Source organism: Ptiloglossa arizonensis, chromosome 6 (genome assembly GCF_051014685.1).
Source record: "Ptiloglossa arizonensis isolate GNS036 chromosome 6, iyPtiAriz1_principal, whole genome shotgun sequence".
NCBI lineage: Eukaryota > Metazoa > Arthropoda > Insecta > Hymenoptera > Colletidae > Ptiloglossa > Ptiloglossa arizonensis.
The window spans coordinates 20,103,662-20,128,491 of NC_135053.1; the positions used below are offsets into that span (position 1 = coordinate 20,103,662).

Genomic DNA, 24,830 nt, shown 5'->3' on the forward strand with positions numbered 1-24,830 from the left:
CACCCGTCCAGGTAAGTCTCAGACTCGTGGCACCGTATTCCGATGATAGAACTGCCAGTGTTTACGAGCATTGCGTTTCATCGAACCAGCGGCGGCTCGAACGGGTCACGAACGACCCCTACCGTGTCGCGAACACGGTTCTCGCGCGAGCTCGCGGTGGCCGTTCTTCGTCTTCTTTTTCGAAAACGGGCGTCCGTCGTCGGGGCGGGCGGTTGTGCCTTTTGCAGGGACGAGCAACAAGTTGGACAACAGGTCCGCGATGTTTGTGTATCCGTACGTGCGCGGTGTCGCCTTACGCGCGTAGTCGATAACTCCCTCCGGGAAGTCGACGACCCCCCTCCTCTTCCTTCTGGTGGCGTACAACACCGCCGCGAGCCAGTTTGCGGGGTCTTTGCCCTTTTTCGACGAGGTTCGCCACGGATCTGCTCTCACCGTGGACGCGTTACTCGTTGTATCACCTCGAACCTCCAAGGGGTGGTCTTTGGTGCCGCTTGGTTAGATATTCCGGTGGAAAGAAACGCGAGCAGACGCTCCTGGATTCGTTCGCGGAGCTCCGAGAGATCCCCCGGGGATGGTGGTGTCGAGCGAGAGAAAAATATCTCCCCCCCTCTTTCAAGCACAAGAGCGGAAACCCGCGCACTGTTCACCCGGTGAACCGGTGCACGAAACAGGGGCGAGCCAGCGCGAGCTTCGAACGAAGCTCTCCCGCACACCGACGCGCACCGCGAGTAAGCGTAACCACGACGACGACGACAACGACCACCACCACCACCACCGCCACCACCACCACCACCACCACGGCCACCGCCACCACCGCCACCAGTACCACCACCACCACCACCACCACCACCAACGACGACCGTAGTCACCCGTGCGTATATCCGCCTCGCGACGACGTGGACGACGACGACGACGATCAGGGGGTTACGCGCGCGTGCGACGAACCACGGGTTCTAGGGGGCGCCCCCGGCTCTACGGTCCACCGGCGGTCCAGGACAACGTCGCGACGCGAGCCGTGGGCGTCTACGCGAACGAAAGGATCGAAGACGAAGATGTACCACCTGTGGGCGCAGAAGCAACAATTGTCCGCCGTGTATCGCGGTGGAGGGTAGCCCGACTACATGGCTCGTACCGGGTGTGGCTGGGGTGCAACTGCCAATGCAGCGTCGTCGGCCAGCGTCGCCCAGCGTCCTGGGCGCCTGCGTCCTTTCCTCCTCGCTTCGTGCAGAGCTCCTTCCCTACACCCTCCCGCGTCCGACTGCGCGGCGTTTGCCCTCTCTCTCCACACCTCACCGGTCCTCTCTGCCAACCCACCCTCGTATCCGCGCCACCTCTGGCTCTCCTTCTCTGTCTCGTCTCTCCCCGGCTCTCCCCGGCTCTCCCCGGCTCTCCCCCGTTCTACCATCGATGGTCGTTTCTCCGTTTCGCTTTTGCTCCGTTCCACCTCCGGGCCCGCCAGCCCGGCTCCCTTTCGACGGGGTTGGAACGACCGTAGGAACGAGGAAGCCGAGCAAGAGGGTGGCGGTGAATCGGCAGGGGAAACCCCTACGCCGCGACGCCGATGTGGCTCTTGCCCATCGATTTTGTACGAGTTCGGGGCCGGAGCAACACCTGTTACCGCGCCGGATGGAAAGGAGTCGGAGACCATCGGAGAAAGGGGGATGATGATGGTAGCTGAACGCAGGAGAGACAGAAACGGAGAGACCGAGAGACAGAGAGAGAGTGAGTGAGAGAGAGAAAGAGAGAAATGGAAAACAGGGTGGGCGATGACGGACGGAGAAAGATGCGCGGTACCGAGGGTGGTTGAGAGGCTTCCATCGGGGACAGAGAGAGGACTAGTCTGCAGAGAGGACCGTGGGGACGACGGAGAGGGTTGTTTTCACTCGCGAGCGGAACGAAGAGCTCCGTCGAGCGATGGTCCGAGGGTGGCGAAGCAGGATGAACGAAACGGAGGCGAGAACGCGCGAGGGAACGCGACGGGGGGCCGGACGGTTGGTAACGCTGGAAGAGGGCGAGCGACGAGAGAGAAAGGCGACGGCGAGCAAATAGCGACGTCGAGGAAACGCCGACGCCAATCGATAGCGCCGACCCCGGCGTTGTGCCGCGTACGCTGGCAGGGTTCTGCGATAGCGCATCGCTCGTGTTGCCTTTTCTCTCCCCCCCTCTTAAGCGCGTCGTCCTTCTCGCGCGCGCCATCTCTCTTGCACCGACTGCCATCCCACCCCCCCTCCCCACTTCCCACCTCCGACCTCCGCGTTGGTTTTCTCTCTTCCCGGGGCTTCCTCGTTTCTTGCTACGGGGAACCCTCTTTCTTCGCCGGTTTCTCGCTTGTTCTTACTACGGCGCGTGTACCATCCCCCTCGCGAGACAGGTGGGAGGGGTACGGTGGTCCCTTCTCGCGGTCCCTCTTCTTTCACCGCGAGTCTTCGGGCCCCCTCTTCCACCACCCCGCGGCTCGCGGAATTCTCGGTTTCGTATGCCCTCTTTGTCCACGTGTCAACGTGCACGAGCGAGAGGGGAAACCCCGCACGGCTCGGCTCTGTTCAACGCTGCTACCAACCCCCTGGGCGATGGTTTGTGCGCGCACCTTATAATCTCGACGCTTATTCTCGGACGCCGTCTAACCGCTCGTATCGTCTGCGTCGCGCTATGCATCGTTCACGTTTTACCTCCACCACTGTACCACACTTTTTCTCATAAGAGATTTTGCGTTCACCCATTTTGCGTTCACCATTTTTGCGTTCTTCGCCGGTCCCTGGAAGAACTAATGCCCGTGCAGTGACCGATTTTTTTCGTCGATAACAGACAGTTGCCAATTTTGCGAATTGTTCACCAAATTTTGGGAGTTCCCCGGAGTGGAGATTGGAGTTTCAACGAACAGGAGCTTTCGATGTTCGGGACGATTCGTAGTGCCTTCGGAGATCGGATCGTTGCACGGTTGCCATCTGACGGCGGAACGTCGAAGCGTTTTTCTAACCAAGTTACTCGAGGCTTCGTCGATTCGACGTTTTGGGAACGAATTCCACGAGACGGGGTTCACCGAGCGTTTAGGGCATGAGGACATTTTGTTTTATACAAAAATGAACGAATGTCGAGGGCTAGGGTAAGTGGACAGATTCGTAACCGTCTTGAGAATCGTTCGGATTTAAATATCGCTCGAAGAGATTCCTAGATTAGGTTCGACAGTTCGATACCGTTGCCTATCATTGCTAGACTTTGATACGAAATTGATGTGAAATTGAATAAATGAACATGGTACAAAAACCAAGCCCAACGAATAAGATTATTGTAAAACGTTTTATAAAATACTTCGATGACATTCTTGGACTGTAAGAATGAATATAAGTTTACCTTTGAAGTATATTAAATTCAGAATTGGACAAATCGGAAGGTCCAGAAATATATTTCATCGGGACGACCAAAGTCTGTCGAGAAAATGCAGTGCTCGAGACTACCCACGATTTCTAGCAACGAACGACGAACAATGAGTTACGAGAGAAATATTTTTCGACAGTCACCCTTACCGTTCCCTTTAACGCGGTATTAGTATGTTTGTAGGAACGTTTCGCGTCGAGTAAGCAACAGCTCGGTGAAAAACTCGGGTCGACGTAATAGAGAAGGAAATTTAAAGTCCGGGCTTTAAAAGGTTAACGCAATTGAACCCCTTCGCGGTCCGATATATTTTCCAGGCCACCCCATCCAGTCAATTTAATCGCGCGAAAGTTGCTCGCGGAAGAGAAACATCGTTATAAATCGGCTCGTTTTATTCTCGCGATCGTCTCGATACAAGTGTTCTTATTAATATTTATCGCGCGCTGGAAACCAACCGCGGGACGACACGAACGCCCAAACTCCGAGTCCGTACGTAAGCCTTGGGGGATTAAAAGGTGGTCTGATTAGGGAACCGTGTTATCGTTCGATCTCTCTCGTTACGCATGTAGGAAATTCCCATTATCCCTTCTCCGCGACCGCGTGAAATCGTTACTCGCAAGCAACGTTTCCGTCGAAGACGACGATCTTGTTTTACCGACCTTTGTTCTGTAGCTTCGGGGTCCATTTTGACCCCGCTCTCGTATTAATTGTTAAAACAAACGAACAAAGAATCTGTAAATTTAACAACGCAACGATTCGCTCGAAACCTCTGTACGGTGTATTCGAATTGTAAGATTTAAGTTCGGGGTCAGAGTGGACCCAGAGTTTGTTCGAGGATTGAATAAATTTGAGTAAAATATTCAGCTCGTTTACCCTTCGAAGATCTTGCTGCTTTGCACAACAAGACGAAGAGCAGAGGGAAAAATCGTCGCGTTTCGTACTGTTGTCTATCAAACGGATTTGGTTATCTCGATAAAAAAAAAAAAAAAAACGTTCAGCTCGTCGAACGAATCGTATTTTTGTTGGCGAAACAACGCTCGGTTAACCCCGTGACGATGCATCATCGAAAGCATGGTTGAAAATAGGTCCGCGGATGCTTTCCTACCGAGTTACAGTTTCGGAAAGTTGCGCACCAGGGGGAAACCAAGTGGCCTTCTTGCCAAGGTTCTCTGGATCCCAACTTCCTGAATGTTTTCGTTCGGGGACATCTCAACGAGCTTGTTTATGGAAGACCACTTGCCGCTCCGCGAGACCCGGGCGTACAGATGGCGGTGGCACGATTCAAAATACTTGAGACATTTTCAAACAATTACCTTCCTGTTCGGCGCGCAACTTTGCCCGATTATAATTAAGTGCCAACGACTCCCCAGTCACATCGGTCCGCAGATTGGCTTCGATCACCAATCCAACCGTTATATCCGATTATCCGGCGCAACTTGAACAACTTTATACGGTATTCCCTCTATACGAGGCTGGTGGAATGTTCACTCGTCGCTGAATACCCTGCAAACTTTACATTTCCACGGTCGTAAACTCGCAACGAAAACCACAACCGTGCAAAATTTTTAGAATTAAAAATTCCCGTGTCTTCCGGACCGATGTGACTGGAGAGTCCATTTGGAGCTCGCGAACTTTAAGTGTATTTTTTCCAGACGTTGGACACCTGGGAGAACCCTGAGAACTAACAAGGAACAACCTTTGCTTCCAAAAAGAAAAAAAAAAAAAAAAAATTCTAAACCAAGAGTAACAAAGAACACATAACCTCTCTTTCAACAAATAAATTCTTAAAAACGTCGAATATCTTTTCTCCTATAACATTTTCGTCTACAATTTTCTCCTGTTCATTTTCCATCAGTTTTGGTCCAGATTTCGAGGTAGTATCTAGGTATCTTCCCCCAGATAAAAATAAAACTCGAGCCACGGTTCTTTCTTCGCTGAAAAAATACGTTCCGATTGGAAGTCCAGCGGAGCGACGCGACCCGGCCGGATTCACGCGCTACTCCCAGAAACGAGCGCAGTGGTACGAGCGTACGTTCTAGGCGACGCGTAGCAGTCAAGGAAGTAGAAGTAGGGTCGGGGTGGGGGGGTAGAGTGAAAGGGAAACGGCCTCGAGCGGCCGATAGATTTTGATCCGTGTACAGTGGACACCGGCGTGGTCTCGCGTCTCGCCTGAGAGAGCCCTTACGTTCGATCGCGTTAGACGGCCGGGTAATTGGGGGATACATTCTATTTTGCAATCTCCTCGGTAACTCCCACTTCGCGTCCTGTTCGCTCGTTCTCGCCCGGTCGTACGGTAATTGCGCATATTCACCGGTTGCTCGGCAACCTCGGACGCATGGCGCCGGGTATCCCGGGACCGGAATGACGCGAGCTGGGCTCCAGCTACGTAGATACGCTTGGCCCTCCAAGGCCGAAAACTAATTAAACAGGACGACTACGAACGCGAGCCACGAGCCAGCCTATACGGAGGCCAGCTTCCAAGGAATCGCCCCGCCTCCTGGTTGTTTTTACGTCGCGGTCCGACGTGTCCTTACTCGGTTACCCTAACACACGTCTAAATTGCTTCGAAACAGATATCCCGATCGATCGACGTCCCGTACAATCGCCCCGTTACACAGATTGCTCTTGCCCGGTGAGGGCCAGAAACACGCCGCATGGTATCTCCGAGCACGGCGGAGATTACGCTTCGAAGGTGGGAGCCGGAACGACGATTCCTCGGGGGTTAGGGGGAACGTGGTGGCGCACGCAGGGGGGGGGGGAGACCTGGACAGGGGTAACCTTTGCTCGATCCCAGCCCTTGGTAGGTCGATTGTGCAACGTCCGAGCCGATACAACTCGCCGGTCACTCTCAGAGATCAGCTTCCAGGATCCGTGTTGTAAGTGGCGTCCTGACTCTCGGGGGTTCTGCACCCGAGGGCGTCGTACCACGAGGGTTGGTCGATATAACAGTCTATTATCCGACAATGCAACGGAAGACGAAGCCACTCCTGAGTACAATGGCTCTACCCACGATGCAATGGAAGATGGAGATGCTGGAAGTGTTGCTCGATAGATTAGTTCAGAGTCCTGTAACGCGATGGAGGACGAAGCCAACCGTGCTACCGAATGCAGTGGCTTACCGATCCGTAATGCGATGGAAGGTGAAGGTGCTTCAAGTGTTGCTACGGTGAAACAGCTGTCCCACAATGCGGTACAATTTGGAGGTACTTGATGCGTTAGTTTACTGTCCCGTGATTCAGAAGATAAAGATACTCCAATTGTTACTCGGTAGAAAAGTGTGCTATTCCATATTGCAACGCAAGAGGCTCCAAGTGTCACCGAGCAATAGTCACCAAGTGTCACCAAACAATAGTCACCAAGTGTCACCAAACAATAGTCACCAAGTGTCACCAAGTCTACTATTCAACTGTTACTTACTAAAATAGCTACTCCATGATACGATACAAGGTGGAAATACTCGATGCGATGGTTTACCCATTCACAATAGTCCCATAGTTAAATGGAAGATAAAGTTGAAGACGAAACACTACTCGAAGTTACTCGATGCAATACTCAACCATTCTACACCCTAACTGTTGTAACATACAACCCAAGACGAAATGTAACACTTGCAAGTCTTGTCAATGCAACACAAGAATACTCTCGAAGACACGCGACACAGTTCATCTCACGATCCATTTACTAAAATCGTTTCGTTCGTAGATAAGGGAAGTCGTTCCTCTCTTTGTCAGTGGAGAACCGTACCCGAACAAGACGTCAACGTACCAACGAAGAAACTTTTATCACTTCATCGTGACGACCAAGATCGAGGGATCGGGTTAGCCCTGTCAGCCAGGACGACGACGAATCGGTCGTTTCGGTTTTCGAACTTAGCTCTCGATCGCCGGAAGCGAGGGATCCGGGTACGATAATAAAATTGCTGATCGATTAAGGCTACCCGACTGATTCACTGGCTTACCAGCTGATCGCAGGGAGAAGCGGAGCCGTGGGTCTTCATAAATCAAAGGATTATTCGGGGGATTACACGAGAATGAAACACGCGTGGCTCGAAGGAACCGCGGTTCGCGGAATCGGGGTTGTTCGTTGAACTAAGTGGGAGGGCGGTGGGTAGGTGAGGCGGTGGTGGGGGGTCAGTAGGAGTGGTTTTCGCAGTGGATTCGGGAGAATCTTGTTCTCGTCGCTAACCGCTACCGCGCGCGACACGTCTAGGAACGTTGATCCGGCGAAATTGCTTACGTAAGTAGAGAAACGGCCAATAATTCTCCAGCGTTTTAGAAACGCGCAATATGCAGTCGAGTCGAGATAGACTTCCTTTGGAAATCGGCGCACGTTCCCGCGCACCTCTACGTGGATACCGAGTCCCTTCCTTCTACGTGATTTAATCTACATACTAAAAATGCGACGGTTGGTTTCGGGTGGGAGTAGGCCAGGAAAACAGACGTATGAATAAGGTGATATACGGTTCTGTTCGTGGGGTATCAGGTAACGAGAAATATTAAGCGGCCCGTGGTGGTACCTGATTTCAGAAGGAGGTGAGATTCGTGAAAGCCGCCGCGGCTACCCTCCCTACGGTTAACGGAAACGAAAAGAACGAGGAATCGATCGGCGCGTTCCTCGCTACTGTGTAAAATATGACCAAACCGGGTCCCCATTTGTAGATCAATGGACGAGATTTATGTGTGTTCGAACCGGGTACCAAGTGATGCATCGTACCGAGCTCGAAGTAGAGTAAGTATGATCATGGCCAGACACGCCAAGGGAACTGCTCGAGGTAAGTCGAATACGTCTCGAAGGTTCGTGTTTAAAAATAGTAAACAGTTGTTAACAAATTGAAATGTTCGGTGTCTTCTTGGTCTTTTGTTATCGATATTGTATACAGAGGGAACTGTTCGAAGACGTTGGGTGTCTTCTTGGTCTTTTGTTATCAATATTGTATACAGAGGGAACAGTTCGAAGATGTTGGGTGTCTTCTTGGTCTTTTGTTATCAATATAGTATACAGTATTTCTCACTGGCAAAAGATCATAGGGAATGTACACGAAACTTTTTCCTGGTAAGAAAAGTGCAACTTTCTCTACTTCGTGGTAGGTATTATCTTAAACGTTCCATCCCCAAGGCGATACGGATCTCATTCCCTTTGGTGGTCTCTCGCACTTGTCGGTCATCCCTTCGACGAGACTTGGACGTGTTCATGCACGACACGTGTGTTCTCGTCGTCTTTAATCCGTGACACCACCGGAAAGTGAGCGATTTCTGGTCGGTGGTTTATCAAGTCGCGTTCACCGGGTCGGTGGAAATCGGTACTGATAATTGAACGATCGAATCGAGGGGAGGCCGTGTTGCGAATGCACGATGAGCTCGTGATTCACAGGAACCTGTGGGTAATGGAATGATATCGCGGGACCTGCGAACGCTGACCGCCATTCGAATCCCGCAGGATACCTCCCGGTCGACGTATGGAGAGATTACGGCCGCGGTTGCTTCTACGCCATTTGTCTTATGTATGTCATCCGTTCTAGCCGGTGACTACAATTTCGTGCTATAAATTATTCCGCTTAATGCGACGCGCCAGCCGCGTTCACGCGGCGTCGAGCAATTCGTTCCGCGGAATCGTGAATTTATTGGTCGTTGTAATTTCACGGAGACCTCTTTTCGTTTATTCCTACGGAATTGCGGCGTGTACGGGGGATGGCGAACGGATTTAAACTCGTGGAGTACAGTAGGAGACGTTGAGATTCGTGGGGCCCAAAGTAGTGGTTACCAGTTATCGAGAACCCGAATCTACTGTGCGAGAGACGATGGAACCCTCGTAGCCGTGGAATCGATACTGTGAACCCCGGACTCCGTGCAATCGATGCTGTGGACCCCGGAACTGCGCGATCGATACGGAGTACGATCTCAGGACCGTGGAATCGATACTGTAAACCCCGGAAAGTCGTGCATACGACGCCGGGGGACCTCGGAGTCCGTGGAATCGATACTGTGAACCCTGGAGCCCGTGCAATCGATGCTGTGGACCCCGGAACTGCGCGATCGATACGGAGTACGATCTCAGGATCGTGGAATCGATGTTGTAAACCACGGAGTGTCGTGCATACGACGCGGAGGGACCCCGGAGTCCGTGGAATCGATACTGTGAACCCTGGAGCCGTGCAATCGATGCTGGGGGACCCGGAGCCGTGGAATCAATACCATGGACCGCACTGTTCGTGGAATCGGCGCAGAGGACCCAAGGAGTTGTGTGTAATCGATATTGAAGATCCTGGAACCGTGGAATCGATACTGTGGGTCCCTGGTGCCGTGGAATTGGTACCGAGGACCCCGGAAACCATAGAATCAACGACGAAGACTCCGGAAGTTACCGAGTCGATACTGAGGACCCCGAGAGTCATGAAATCAACACCGAGGACCCCAAGAGCTACGAAATCCATTCTGAGAACCCCAAGAACCACGAAATCAATGCCGAGGACCCCAGAAGTCGTGGAATCCACTCTGAGAACCCTGAATTCGCGGGACCTTGTAACGATCAGCTCGATGACCCAGTTATCTCGTAAGGCTCTGGAACATACGTCTCTTGAGACTTTCTTAAGACTCTTGCAATTGTTCAGAATTCTAAGCAATCGGTACAGAGTCGTACGATTCTAAACTTACCGGTATCGAGTCCCACATGCCTAATATCGCCAATATCGAGGTCCCGCGGGTCCAGAGTTGTCGGTATCAGGTTCCACGAGTCCGTGATCGTCGGTTTTGGGTCGCACCAGTTGGGGGTAACGACCGGTATCCGGTCTGGCGGGTCCGGTGACCCGCGTATTGATTCCCACGGGTTTTCCACCGGCCGTGGAAAGCCTTGTGCGGGCATTAATATATTCTCCGTTTTAATTTGTCGGAACAAGCCGATGTTCACGCGAAACGTTTTCAACGACAGTCGTTTCCGTGAGCATACCGTCCTTGTTAGCCAGCCTGACATTTCTATCTCGTCGGTACAGGGACTGGTAATGTTGCTGACACTGAAGTTGCCGCAGCAACACAGCGAATTGATAGAGCGAGGAACAGAGAGAGACAGAGAGGGAGAGAGAAAGAGAGATAGAGAGAGAGAGCACGAGAGAGCGTGCAAGGGAGGGGTTGCTCTCGTTTGAGGCTGTAAAGTGCCTACGTTACCGTGCTGCTTGAGCGTCAATGCACTAGGGGATGACTCATCCTATGCTGCGGAGGCCTGCTGAATCAGGAATGACTGCGCATACATTAAATACACCAGTGAAGAAAAGTACCTCTGTGAAGATACACGTGTCCCTGTGAAAAGAGGGACGCCGGAGTTGGAGTGATTAATTTGTTGAGTCACTTTATAATTAATGATACGAAGCACTTCCGTCGTTACGGTATTGCGTCGCTGGATGACGTTCTGCATTAGCACAGCCGTGAAGTTCTAATTTATCCATCACGAATTAGCCGTGTTACGGCATTCTGTTTCCGCGTTCGTTCAGGGAATATTAATGAACGGAGTTAGAAACGAGCGGGACTCGTTCTTCTCGGCCGCGAACGAGAGGAAATCGTAGCGACGATTCTCGTCGCGGACCGTTCACGTTATCGAGTACGAGTATGTAACCTCCGTTGGCCCCGCTATTTGTTTCCTACGTTGAAGTTATCACGCATTACGCGATGAACGACGACGCGGGTCTGTTATTCCGTTCCATTTCATTTCTTTTATGTTCCATTTTAAATCTACTCTTTCCAGTTCGTGCTTTTTCCGGCTGTACGGTTCTCGTATCAAGAATCAGTCTCTTATTCCTTTCGCGTAGTCATCGATCGTCGTTTATTTCACGACGTTACTGCTCGGTCACGTTTCTCTTTTATCACGTATAGATTTCGATACGTCAATTAATAGAAGCGAGTGAGTAAGTTAATGAGCGGGTTCATGAGTGAATGAGTAAGTCAGTGAATAAATAAGCGAGTAAGTGAATAAATGAGTGAATGGGTGAGTGAGTAAATGAGTGATTAAGTGAGAAATTAAGTGAGTAAGTGAGTAAGTGAGTAAGTTAGTAAGTGAGAAGTGAGTGAGTGAGTGACTGAATAAGTGAGAGTCAGTGAGTGAGTGAGTGACTGAATAAGTGAGAGTCAGTGAGTGAGTGAGTGACTGAATAAGTGAGAGTCAATGAGTGAGTGAGTGACTGAATAAGTGAGAGTAAGTGAGTGAGTGAGTGACTGAATAAGTGAGAGTCAGTGAGTGAGTGAGTGACTGAATAAGTGAGAGTCGGAGAGAGAGATGTCGTTTTGGCTTGCGGAGAGCTTACGTTACCATGGTGCTCGAGTATCGTCGCGTATAAGGGATAATTTACCTCGGGACTACGGGTGGGTATTGCCACAAAGACACTAGAAACGTTACTCTGTCATCCCCGCTGCTCTGTCACGCTTTACGACGCCGTACGTTCTTACACCTTTACACAGACAAATCGCACGATAAAATGAAGAATAACGCGAATGCGGTGCGTTGCTTTTATCATATAAAGCGAAAATCTCGCACGGCCGTTTTCACGTTCCTCCTTTCAACATCGAAATAATACCACGTTCGCTACGAATGGCTGTCCAATGGCTGAATACGTACGGAGTAAATGTTTTACGATGTCATTTCCTCCGATCACGTAGTACTACGTTTATGTCAATTACACGAACAAGTACTCGTTCACTTGTCACAACAGAGGAAGATCAACGCGTAACACGTAACCTCTTGCTCTTCGTAATCACGTATTACTACGTTCTCGACAGATTATCACGTACTACTACGTTCCACACAAATCATCACGTACTACTACGTTCCACACAAATCATCACGTACTACTACGTTCCACAAAATTGTCACGTACCACTACGTTCTACGTGATTTCCCCCAGATCGTCGCGTACTACTACGTTCCGCAATATCGTCACGTACCACTACGTTCCGCACAAACCGTCACGTACCACTACGTTCTGCACAAAATCGTCACCTACCACTACGTTCTACGTGATTTCCCCCAGATCGTCACGTACTACTACGTTCCAAAAAATCGTCACATACTACTACGTTCCAAAAAATCGTCACGTACCACTACGTTCTACGTGATTTCGCCCAGATCCTCGCGTACTACTACGTTCCACGGTGAGTTACAATTCGCGCAGATCGGTCATCATCGAAAAATATTTCCGCGGTAAAGTCGATCGACCTCTGTACCGTTTCGGTGGGACTAACGAACGAAATCTGGTCCACGTAGTACTACGGGCATTCAACAGTCGGGTACCTCGCGTCGAACAACGGCTACCGGGGCAAACTTTTTCAAGTTAACGGGGCGACGCGAAACGACAGAGTCGAAGTTCCCCGTGTTCCACGCGACTTGAATAAATCGTGTCGCGCGCGTAATTCATCCGCCCCCCTCCTCCCAACCGCCCCTTTTTCCCGACGGAACATCTTTCCGTTTTGTTGCAACCAAGTTACACTCCCTTCGTACAACTTCCCGACCCCTTTCTTTATAAATACAACGCCCGCGTTGCCGGTTAACCCGCGCCCAGTTGCCGAGGACGACCCTTTCAATGTACGGCGCGGAAGTATTTCTGTTGTCTTTGTGGAGGACGATTTACCCTAGGTAGGCGGAAGAAGGGTCCACGAGCATAACCCGGTAAGATCGTCTTCCAAGATTAGCATAACGGGGCACAAAGTAACTATGGGAAACGTTCCACCGTGGAGTGTCTCGCTCCAATAGGAACGGGACTACCGTTTCCGTCGATCGGGTGACCGAGACGACGTTTTCGTTTCGTCTCGCTCGAATAAAATTTGATCGTTTCGCCTGGTTCCCCATCTTCGCCGTACACCGTTCCCACAGCTGGTCATCTCGTCCCGCGCCACTGCTAGCCCCCTCCTCCGTTCAGGATTGAATTGGACGTCCCGTATTACCTCGGTCCAACGGCCACGTCGCCCTGCAGAAATAAAATAGCATTACGTTCGTTAGGTGAACCGAGATTCATAGTCGCCATTCTTTCGTATTATCGTTCCCCCGGTGGTCTAATCCAATACCTCCCGGTTTAAACGATCGAAAATTATCTCGACCCGAATGTCCTCGCGTTCAACTGAGCCCCGATTAGCGGGTGATTTAAATTAACAGCCGTGATGGGGTGCAGAGGGATGGGGGGCAGGTGGAGAGTTCTCGGGATAAAATCCTGGAAGTTGCTTGTTCCCGAGAGCTTGTCCGAAGAATCGTGATTTCTCGCTTCGAGTATTTCTCTTTTTCCAGGAATTTCATCGCGATCGAGTTCACGTTGGCGCTTTTAATTTCTTCCGTGCCCCCGTACCTTCTTTCAACGTTGTCGTCGTGGATCCACCTACCCGGCGAGGAAGAAAATTCCGGAACGTTACGCGTTATCTTATTTTCTTTTTCTCTTCTTTTCCACCCCCCCCCCCCCCCCACAGGGTTGCGGTAATCACGGCGTTCGCAGCGCCCGAGTAACGCTCGCGGCGCGCGGAGAACACTCGACTAAATTGCACGGTCGTTTCACCAATCATCAGATTGCATCTCGATATAAGAGGATACAAATGGATTTGCGTCGACGAGCGGCTCGACGTTCATCGACGACCCGCAGACCGCTTACGTGGATGCACGCGGAAGCACGATTGTATCGCGGGGGCATGATTCACCCTGGAATTGCGGCAGGGTGCAGCACGAGCACCCTTCCACCCGCGATTAGATCTCCCTTGGATATACGTAGCCAAGGCGCGGCGTGCGCTGGCCCCGATACGCGCGTGTAGGATTTTCATACAGAGGACACTTTGCGGACCGCGAGCGAGCGAGCGAACGCGCTGTAATAACTCGAGCCCGCTACTGGAAAGATTCGTTGAATTCAAAAGCGAGCTCTTTTCACTTTCCGCGCACGGTATAGTCCTCTTTCTTCCGCGCGACCGTTTTTTCGACGACGACGTGGCCCCCTTTTCCCGGAGACCGTGACGCGTGACACGGTTCCATCTGCCTCGCGAAATCGTGCACAGCTACCACGTTACACGTCCGGGTGCCGGGTGTTGGTTATCCAAGTTTCTCGTAAATTGATGCACCAATGCATTCGTTTGTATATTATCGTGTATAGCTACGTTCTTTGGGAACTGTCACGTATTAATACGTTCTCGATAAGTTATCACGTACTAATACGTTCTCGGTCAATTATCACGCACTACCACGTTCTTGTGTGAACTATCACGTGTTACTACGTTCTCGACAAAATATCACGTACTAGTACGTTCTCGATCAATTATTACGTACTACTACGTTCTTGTGTGAACTATCACGTACTACTACGTTCTTGTGTGAACTATCGCGTACTACCGCGTTCTTGTGTGAACTATCACGTGTTACTACGTTCTCGACGAACTATCACGTGTTACTACGTTCTCGACAAATTATTACGTACTACTACGTTCTTGTATGAACTATCACGTACTCCTACGTTTTTGTGTGAATTACCACGTAATACTACGTTCTTGTGTGAACTATCACGTACTACTACGTTTTATGTGTGAATTACCACGTAATACTACGGTATTGGGTGAACTATCACGTACTATTACGTTTTTGTGTGAACTATCAAGTGCTATTACGTTCTCGACGAACTATCACGTGCTACTACGTCCTCGACAAATTATCACGTACTAATACGTTCTCGACAATTTATCACGTACTACTACGTTCTCGATCACATATTACTACGTTCTCGCGTGAACTGTCACGTTTGTCTATCTACGTGATAATTTACTACTTTTTATACTATTTTACTACTATCACGTACTATTACGTTCTTGTGTGAATTACCACATAATACTACGTTCTTGTGTGAACTATCACGTACTACTACGTTTTTGTGTCAACTATCAAGTGCTATTATGTTCTCGACGAACTATTACGTGCTACTACGTTCTCGACAAATTATCATGTACTAATACGTTCTCGATAATTTATCACATATTACTACGTTCTCGCATGAACTGTCACGTTTGTCTAGCTACGTGACTATTACTATTGACGTTTGTCTATTTACTATTTCTTTGTAAATTATCACGTTCGTCTATCCACGTGATAATTTACTACTTTTTTGTAAATTATCACGTACTACTACGTTACTGTACTGCGAATTTGAAGTATTTACTGCGGGTGCTGATAGGGTAAACCGACGGAAAAATGTGAATAAAATAAATTTTCACGAAACGACATGATTAATACTTCATTTTGCGCGAGTGTACGTACTTTGTGCACAATGCACGCAAATCGTTATCGTGTACTGTTTTCGTGATCTTTAGCTCTAAACGCCTACCATGTTTCGGAAAGATTAATGGACAAAATCTGAGTTACTTAAACGAAGTGAGACAGCAGAAACAGGACATTGCATCGTGGCCCCAGCTTGTTGCATGTAACCTCTACAGGTATTTTGCTCGAAACAAATAAAAAGTCAAACCGAGTTTCAACCACGATATTTATCTACCTCGTGACGATGTAGTCCTGTTGCGTCATCGTGAGATTTAATTATGAATATTTATTCAGAATTTTAGCAGTCTACCAGCAGAGTGGTTCAGTATTTTCTTTTCTCAACAATTGAGTGTCGTTACTAATATACTAATATTAAGTATTGTTACTAATATATCTTCTTTTATTGTACCAACTATACGTCTAATTTTAGATTATTATTCGAATTGTTGACTATTCGTATCGAACACCACTGTTCAAAGATCCAAGTTGTAAGATACAATTACGTTGCATCAAGAACTTTGTATTCTAAATTTGCAATTGGCTGAATCGGGAGCTACAAGGTTTCCAAAACTGCTATCCTGCCATTCGAAATCTCCTTTCTGCACAGTGGTGAGAATTATTAATAAAACGCCCCCCTAAGTTCTCTCCCTCGCAGTCGGTTCTCGACAGATATAGTACTCTTCATAAATATACTTTTCCCCTGTTCTCGCAAAAACGCAACATTCTGAAGAATTCACTGTTCAAATCAGTCGTCCGTCTCATCTACAGACGTTACGAGAAATTTTTCACAGAGACATTATAAATTTTCTATTAGGTTGTTCGGAAAGTCATTTCGTTCTTTTTGGTGAAAACAGAACCCGATTTCTTTAGAGTGGACAAACATTTTATTAAGTAACACATCCTCCATTTTGGAAAACGCAACGGCTCTCCGAACAACCTAATATTTTCTAATTCGCCGATAAAAATAGAAACAAAATTCCAGTCGTTCGATGCGAATAACCACCGACCTATTTACGAGGCGATCGATTAATAATTCTTTCCTCGACACTGGAAACGCGATCGACGTATTCTCGAAACACAGAGAAAACAAAATTGCTTCGAAAATTTCTCAAAATCGCGATACTCATCGAAAACTCGGGGGAAAGCGACAAAAAAAAAGCAAAATTCATACGCGGAAGCTCTCTACGGGTGTTCTCGATTAAAAACGAGAAAATCGGGAGGGGAGGTTGATGGGTGGGAGGTGGAACGAGAAAAACCAAATCACCTCTCCAGGACGTACTCGTTTTAATAAAATCCCACCCTCCTCCCGCTCCTCCTCCCTCCCTCTTTGCGGGGTGCGTTCGATTAAAACGAGCGAAAACAAGCACAGGAGAGAAGGAAGCGGAAGAAGAAAAGGGCAGAGAAAGTCTCTCCACCCACCCGTCTCCCCCTCCCGTTCCACCCCACCACTTTGGGGTGACACGGTAAGCTTGCTTAGCCCCACTCGACCACCCCTTAGCTACGTTCCTGCTCGAATTGCGTGAGCTTTGTTCCTCCCGTCTCGCCCGCGGAGATTCTACGAGTAGAAGGGTGGGGGGAGACGAGAATCAGTTTCGAAGGAGCTTCGTGGGCGGGAAGGAAGGGGGCGGGGATGTAAGTTTGCGCGGCCAGTGACAAGGGGAGGGGGCACGCTAGCGGAGGAATGCGCCTCGCTCTTATTTCGAGCACAGAAACGAGCTTTTCAACCGGACCGCCGGAGCCAGGGGTTTCGCGATCCCGTCCTTTTCCAGCTTCGTGGCTCGTGCTCTAGAAGGGGGCTAGGAGCACTGGGGTGGGGGTGGGGGGATCGGCGACGGTGGCAGCGGGGTCAGGGGATGGACATATTCGACGAATGTCGTGCACGGTGAAAATATCGGCGCTACGCCGGAATTTACTGCTCCGACCTGGAATTTCATGTACTCCTCCGCCATGCTTCTTTATTTTTCATCCACCCCCTGCCCCCTCCCCTCACCCTACTTCCACTCACCCGTTCCATCGACGCTGCTGCTGCTGCCGCTGCTACTGCAGCAGCCAATCGATTTCCGTTTGACGAATTACGACCGCGTGATCTCCGTGGAGGGCCCTCCCTACGTTTCATTTTCTTTCACGCGGGAATCCCCGAGCGTGTGCACGCGGAGAGACCGATACGCCGATTTACCGCGACGGTGGCGCCACTGCTAACCTATCCGGGGGTTTCCCCGTGCACCACGGAGAAAATGGACGCCGCCTAGGGACTTTCTTTCCCGCGTGGAAGCACGCGAACGGAATCGAAATCTCTTTCTTTGCGTCGATGGACAAGTGTGCGAACTTTTAAGCGATTCTCGTTCGAACAACGTTCCAATTATCGGTGAAACGGATCGTAACTCGTCCATTTTGTTATTTACACGCGAGTTTTATTGTGACTATTATTTGCGCGCGAACGAATTTCTCCGATCGAGATTCGAACGTAATTTGTCTCGATGAGAAAAAAAAAGTGTTCGTCCCTTTGGTACGAAACAGATGGGAATCGGTTTTCACCGGGAATTCAATGTAATGACCGCTTCGCAAGCAGTAGAGCTAATTAATGAAATTTAATGGGGAGCACTCCGCGCGAAACCTGGGGGCGCGACTGGCGGCGAAACGAAATTGTTCCTTGCTGGTTATTTGTTACGCGGGGAGAAATTTGTGACGGGCAATATCGCGAACAAAAGCACCGAGGCGTTCCCTTTTGAGCAATTAAAAAATTACGTTCAACAAAGCCACGCGGGTCGGACTCGTCGACCCGAAGGAAGCGCTTGTTGTTTTTCTATTTTTTTCCCTTTGTCGTTTACCTTAACTTACACGAAAGCCCGGTAATTCTTGCGAATTACAGCAAATAGGAATAATAACGAAACACGTACACAATTTACGGTAATAAGGAATGGGATAGAAATTCGCGAGATAAAAATATTAGTAAAATTAAGTACGACGAGTACTGTACAGATTGGTCGATATCGTTATATTGTACTATTGGCTTGTTCGGAAAGTCATTTCGTTTTCCAAAATGGAAAATGTATAATTTAATAAAACGCTTATACACTAAAAAAATCGTGTTTCATTTTTACCAAAAAAAAAAAAAACGAAATGACTCTCCGAACAACCTAATATTAGTCTCTAAAAGAACAATTGTCACGGATAAATGTTTTGATAAATGTTTCAATATTTCGTCAACAAGTGACATTTTTTCGTTTTTCGTGTTTCTTCTTTGGAAAAGGTACGGTACAACTTAGTCTAACACGTATTCTCCGTGTTACTGAAACTTTTCCCCATTTAGTCGGTAACTCGTCAATTCTTTATACAATTTACGATCGTTGTTACTAAATTTACACTCGTTGATTATTGTTTCAAAAACCCTCTGAGGTAGAAGATAAATACCATTCCATTGGAATTTTTCCGTAGACTTTACGATTCATTCGAACCGATAATTTCTCACGAGTCGTGCCGGTAGAAATCTCAGCGTGGGTCCATCCTGACCCACGCGCACCTCCCAACGCACGGAGAATCCATTTCGCGAGTGTTACACTTACGAATCGTACTTTGTACTTGCAAACTGTACTTTATATTCACCAGTAGAATATTTACCAGTATAAATTTACCGTTTATATTATCATAGCGATATTTACGAACTGTCGTGTTATCGGGTATTCCCGTAAACATTTCACCAACGATAACCAACCTGCGTACAGTGAGACACGTGTAACGAGGTTAAAGATGAAAAATTTCGAGCGTCTCCGTTTCGAGTAGTCGGGACGCAAACGACGATTAGGGGAATACCGACACGGTGTCGAGCGTTACGGGACGATATTAATGTCCCGTGCGTTGCTCCATAAAATTCTGCCATTAGTGGGCCATTGTTCCCCGCTTTCGTCGCGCGATAACGATGCAACCCGCTCGAGAAGAAACGTAAACGTAACCGCGATACCAACGCGTCGAGATAGTCCACCATTACCGGAACTGCGTCCCGCGACTCTTGAAGAATACCGATTAGGCGAAGATCGTTATTAATTACGCGCGGGCTTCCCGTCTAACAGGCTTATCCGGCCTGTTATCGAGGTCACTCGCGGGAGCTCGAATTATTTCCAAAGAGGACTCGTAACCGCGAGTACGATCACGTAGGCTATTTACCCTCGAGCTACTAGGGGCCGTGAAGTCTTCGGGACTGGTACGGAAGAAAAATGGTCTTCCCCCTCCTCCTTTACCCGAACGTTTCCAATTTCCCGTGGTTCGTTCTCCACGGGCTGATAAATGAAGAACGCGAAACATGGTTGTCTTACAAGGGGTAGCCGCGAACTGTGGTCTCGGTTATTCATTTTTTTTTACGCGAAGAAGACGTCCGGAAGTGAACCGAGAAAGCGACGGATAATCCAATTTCGGATCCTTTTCCGTTTTTGAGAAATAAATTTTCAAAGTTTTGAATCTTCGTTTCGTGTTTCCACGTGCCCGAAGAAACGGGCAATGTTTGAGATTTTTTTTTAATAGAAAGTACGCGCGTTATCGGCGCGAAACCTTTTCTCGTTTGTTGACGCACTCGTGGGGTATGTTGAGTGAATTTTTTCGGATAAGTTTCTGGAACAATACGCGAGTTATCAGTAATGGCCCGGTGCCGCGTCGAAAGGGTCGTCGAAATTGGCGTACGCGATTGCCCCTTGTCCGGTAATTGGAAACGGGGGATACAGATTATTATTCCATACGAGTGTAGCGTCCGTCGAACTGGAACGAATTGAAAAATTGGAAAATTGCCAAACTTGTCCACCCGTGGAAATAATAGAAATTCGAAAAACGAAGCGCCGCCCGTGTATCGCGTTGCACGCGGTTCCATTCGGTGGTGTTTGTCTTCGCGCGATGTTTCAAATTTCAAGCTCGCGATTCGAAGGTGTAGCCACGGAGGACCTAAGAAGGTGTAGGCTCTGAACCTTCGTTTGGAAACGGGGAACGGAAGAAGAAGAAAAAAAAAGAAAAAAAAATCAATTCCTTTCACCTGAGACACGTGCCAACCTCCTTAAGCGCAACGTGCACGCTTTGCATACTACGTGGTCGAGGTTCTCCGACACGGTTAATTTTACAAGTCGTCGAATTCAAATAAGCCTCGGCCTTGCCTCCCCCGTTCCAAGTTCATTTGCAACCCTGCGCTAACTCGAGTTTGAATACCTTCGTTCGCTTCCTGACGCGATCGCGAATTTGAATATTTCTAAAGTTCTTAAAGGAACGTTATGCAACGACGATGAAACGACGCCAACCCACCCCTCGTGGGGTTCTTGTTACACGGGGAGATGGTTGAAGCGAAGGGGTTAAAACCGGGAGAAGCTCGATATCGAATAAAAACTTTTCAGTTTTATTATTATCCACGATTCCCTTCTGAACGGCTCGTAATTCGAATTTAAGTAGATTTAAAAAAAGAATTCATTCGCGCCCGAAAGGGATGCATTTTATTCTACGCAGATAATAGATCTATATCTTATAATACAGTCGAGAATTACTATATCTTATATCTCTTGTAACAGGTCATAATTAAAATTTAAGTAAATTAAAAAAAAAAAATTCATTCCCACCTGAAAAGAATGCATTTTATTCCACGCAGATAATAGATCTATATCTTATAATACAGTCGAGAATTACTATATCTTATATCTCTTGTAACAGGTCATAATTAAAATTTAAGTAAATTAAAAAAAAAAAATTCATTCCCACCTGAAAAGAATGCATTTTATTCCACGCAGTTAATAGATCTCTATCTTATAATACAGTCGAGAATTACTATATCTTATCTCTTGTAACAGGTCGTAATTAGAATTTAAATAAATTCCAAAAAAAAAAAGAAAAAAAAAGCATTCATTCGCACCCTAAGAGGACACATTTTATTCTATGCACGTCTAATCTTACGCGGAAGATCGTATTGGTTTTAATTTCGTTTTATTTGTCCCGTCTGCGAACAAAGGTTGAGCACCACTGGGTTAAAGGAACCTACGCGCAACCACTGTTCGCGCGAGGGGCATCGTGCCAAATGAACGGGGCTTTATTCCGTTCGCTATGGTCGTGTCGCAGAGGGGTAAGATCGGTCGAGACGTATGCGTGTGCCGAATAATTTACGAGACACGGTCCGATCCGATTTAGGTCCCGATTTCTGGCCGCCCGTGGAGAGATTGCACGCCGCTGGGATGAAATTAGGCCCGTCGTGTGTCCGCGCTGCCGATACGAATCGCTAGCGACACGCCGTTCGCTCGTGTCTGGTTATCTTTCGAAAATATCACTACGGACGCGTGGAGGACCAAATTGGTTCGAGCGTCACCGGGCCGATAGTAGACAATGCTTAAGCCTGTCGCGAGGGATTCCCCGTGAGATGAAGGCGAGGAGGGACGAGGAGGGAACTCTGACGTTCGACGAATTTCTGTTTTTCGACGAATCGGTGACGATTGCGCCGGTGGTCGCGCGGGTGCTCTGACAAGAATCGGGAAGGTTTCAACAGTTTCGAAATGCGAGGAGATTCTCACTCACTTCTCGCGAGAGTATTTTAGGTTTACTTTTCCGTTCCTCGATTCGGTTGAGAAGTGTTGGCGGTCGACTTACCGAGACGAGAACGTAGTACTACGTATCTAGAGAGGGAAAAACGTAGTACTATGTATTCAGAAAAACATAGTGCTACGTGTCTAGAAAAATGTGGTACTATGTATGTAGACGAGAAAACGTAGAACTACGTGGTCAGAGAAACGTAGTACTACGTGTCTAGAAGAAAAAACACTACTATATGTCCATGAAAGCGCAGTACCACGTATTTAGAAGAAAAACACGATACTACGTATGTAGAAGATAAAACGTAGTACTACGTACACAGAAAAACGTAGTACTACGTGTCTATAATAAGAAAACGTAGTACCACGTATCTATAGTAAGAAACGTAGTACTACGTGTCTATAATAAGAAAACGTAGTACTACGTGTCTATAATAAGAAAACGTAGTACTACGTGTCTATAATAAGAAAACGTAGTACTACGTGCCTATAATAAGAAAACGTAGTACTACGTGTCTATAATAAGAAAACGTAGTACCACGTTCCTAGAAAAGAACCTAGCACCACGTTTTCGAGTACGTAGTACTACGTACCTAGAAGAAACCTACCGTTACTTTCCCGGATATAAACGTACTGCTACGTTTTCTCGCGGTACCCACCCACTTACCCGAGGTAGCACGCTAAAGGTACTATTATGTGCTCGAAAAACGCAGCACCAATTACCGCAAGGGTATCGGGCGCGCGGTCGTAAATCAAAATATACTGCACCGCGTGCGTTTAATTTTCCTCGAAAAGGAAAAAAAAACAAGAAAAAAAAAAAATACCACTCCGCTTCCATGGGTTTTAAACGGGGGGAAAAATTATATCGGCGCATTTCTCACGACCGGGTTGTCGATACAATCCGTGAACGGAAAAAGTGATACCGGAACGTTTGCGGCTTAATTACAACGTTGGCCGGTCGGGGGCTCATTTGGGACCGATAAAGGACGGAAGAAAAGTTACAGGAGTTCGATTAATCGCGTAATGGTCGGCGCGGCGGGAATGAAATTCGCGTTATTGAAACTTTATCGCGCATAATTGCTGCCAGCGGCTGGGCGCTGCGCGGAGTCACTTAAGTTGCATCCACAGGTAGTTGATTTCGCTGCTGGCCGCGTTTCGCAGCCTCCGAGCACACGGAACAGATGGCAACTAGTGGCTGAATACGACGCCGAGGAGATCTCAAAAAATTTCAGCACCGTGGCTCTCTCGACGGGCGCTGCGCCCTTTAATTAAATTCTTCGAGGCACTTCCTTTCCCGGATTTAAAAAACATTTGCTGCTGCCCCCCTCCCCGTCCCGACCAGCGCTCCACCCACCGCCCGCCCACCGCTCATCCCCCACCATCGTACCGTTGTCCCGGTCGTCGCTTTCCGCCGAGCCGTACAAATACCCGGGGCTCTCGTAGTCGTGCAATTGCATCTCATGCTCGACGCACTAACGGTATCGCGTTCCGTTGAATTCTTACAGGGAATTTTTGTTTAACGCGCGACTCACTTTCTCGCATCGAGTACTTCATTCCACGGTGTTCCTTTTATCGAGAGAATCGTGCGGCTCTGGTGTAATACGTTTCTCAGCTTCCAGCGAGGAATCAGGACAGGGAAATTAAACGAATATTTATGCATTCGTTACTGAACCTGTTCGGAACAAATATAGAATTTTAATTCGAATATTATGGATAGAGATAATAATAAGTTGCTTGATAAGTTTCGTCGTTTTATTTTTCCAAAGATTTTACTACCGTTTGACGAACGTGTGCGAAGTTTCGTGTAGATCTGTCGACTCGTTTATGTATTTATACAGTTTGTTCAAAGTTGAAGTGTCATAGTATTTTCTTTCTACAATGGAAGAAACGAAAAAACTTATCGAACAATCTAGTATTCGTTGAAATTTCCAGATATCTTGATTAAAATGAAAGAAACGATAGCTGTGAATATTTTTGTTATATTCTAGCGACATTCTGCCAATGTTTGTTTTTATTTCACGAAAGCGATTGTACGATTCCCTTTCAATCGGTAATTTTGATCACGTTGTGGGGTCGAAGTACGCGTACCCGGTATTTTTATTTTCCGTCGACCTTGATTGTGGAATTGAATTATGGTTAGTTAATCGAAATCGAAGTCGAAGGTAACAAAAGTACGAACGACGAACGAAAGATTTCACACGGTGTATCGAATCGAATTGAACAAAAGTAACGCGTTGTAAGATCACCCAACGGTTTTATGCGAGGGATTAAATCGACAACCCGGGGTTCTCCCTAGATTTATTAATCTCGGATGCGTTATTTTTGCATTGACCTTCCGCGAGAGCGTGCGCGATCCGTTTAAATCGCTTCGTGCAATAAATCTAACGGGTAAATCCGTTTAAGCGTGGACACATTAGTTGCGCTCAAACGACATATTTATGTTTCGGTTTACTTGAATTATTCCTACGAGCATGTCAAACCCGTATCGCAATTCCAGACATTTGCATGCTGGTTCCTTTGTGACGTTACGCTCGAACGCTTTGCTTTTGTTGAGAATTGCCGAACGACACTTCGTTCCGACTGTGTCCCGAAAGCATTTACTTGTTCGTACGTTTCCGAAATTAATTGCTCGATATGGTTGGCTGCTCGACGATATTGACGCAA

The 24,830-nt window shown here is 48.0% G+C and overlaps 1 long non-coding RNA gene across 1 annotated transcript; it reads right to left on the reverse strand.

The window, feature by feature from the left end:
- Nucleotides 1-12,852: 12,852 nt before the first annotated feature.
- On the reverse strand, nucleotides 12,853-23,824 carry LOC143148612 (uncharacterized). The gene is made up of 2 exons (XR_012992535.1): nucleotides 23,699-23,824; nucleotides 12,853-13,315 (listed from the first exon to the last, which is right to left on the reverse strand). It is a non-coding gene; the product is annotated as an uncharacterized LOC143148612 (long non-coding RNA).
- Between the last annotated feature and the right edge of the window lie 1,006 nt (nucleotides 23,825-24,830).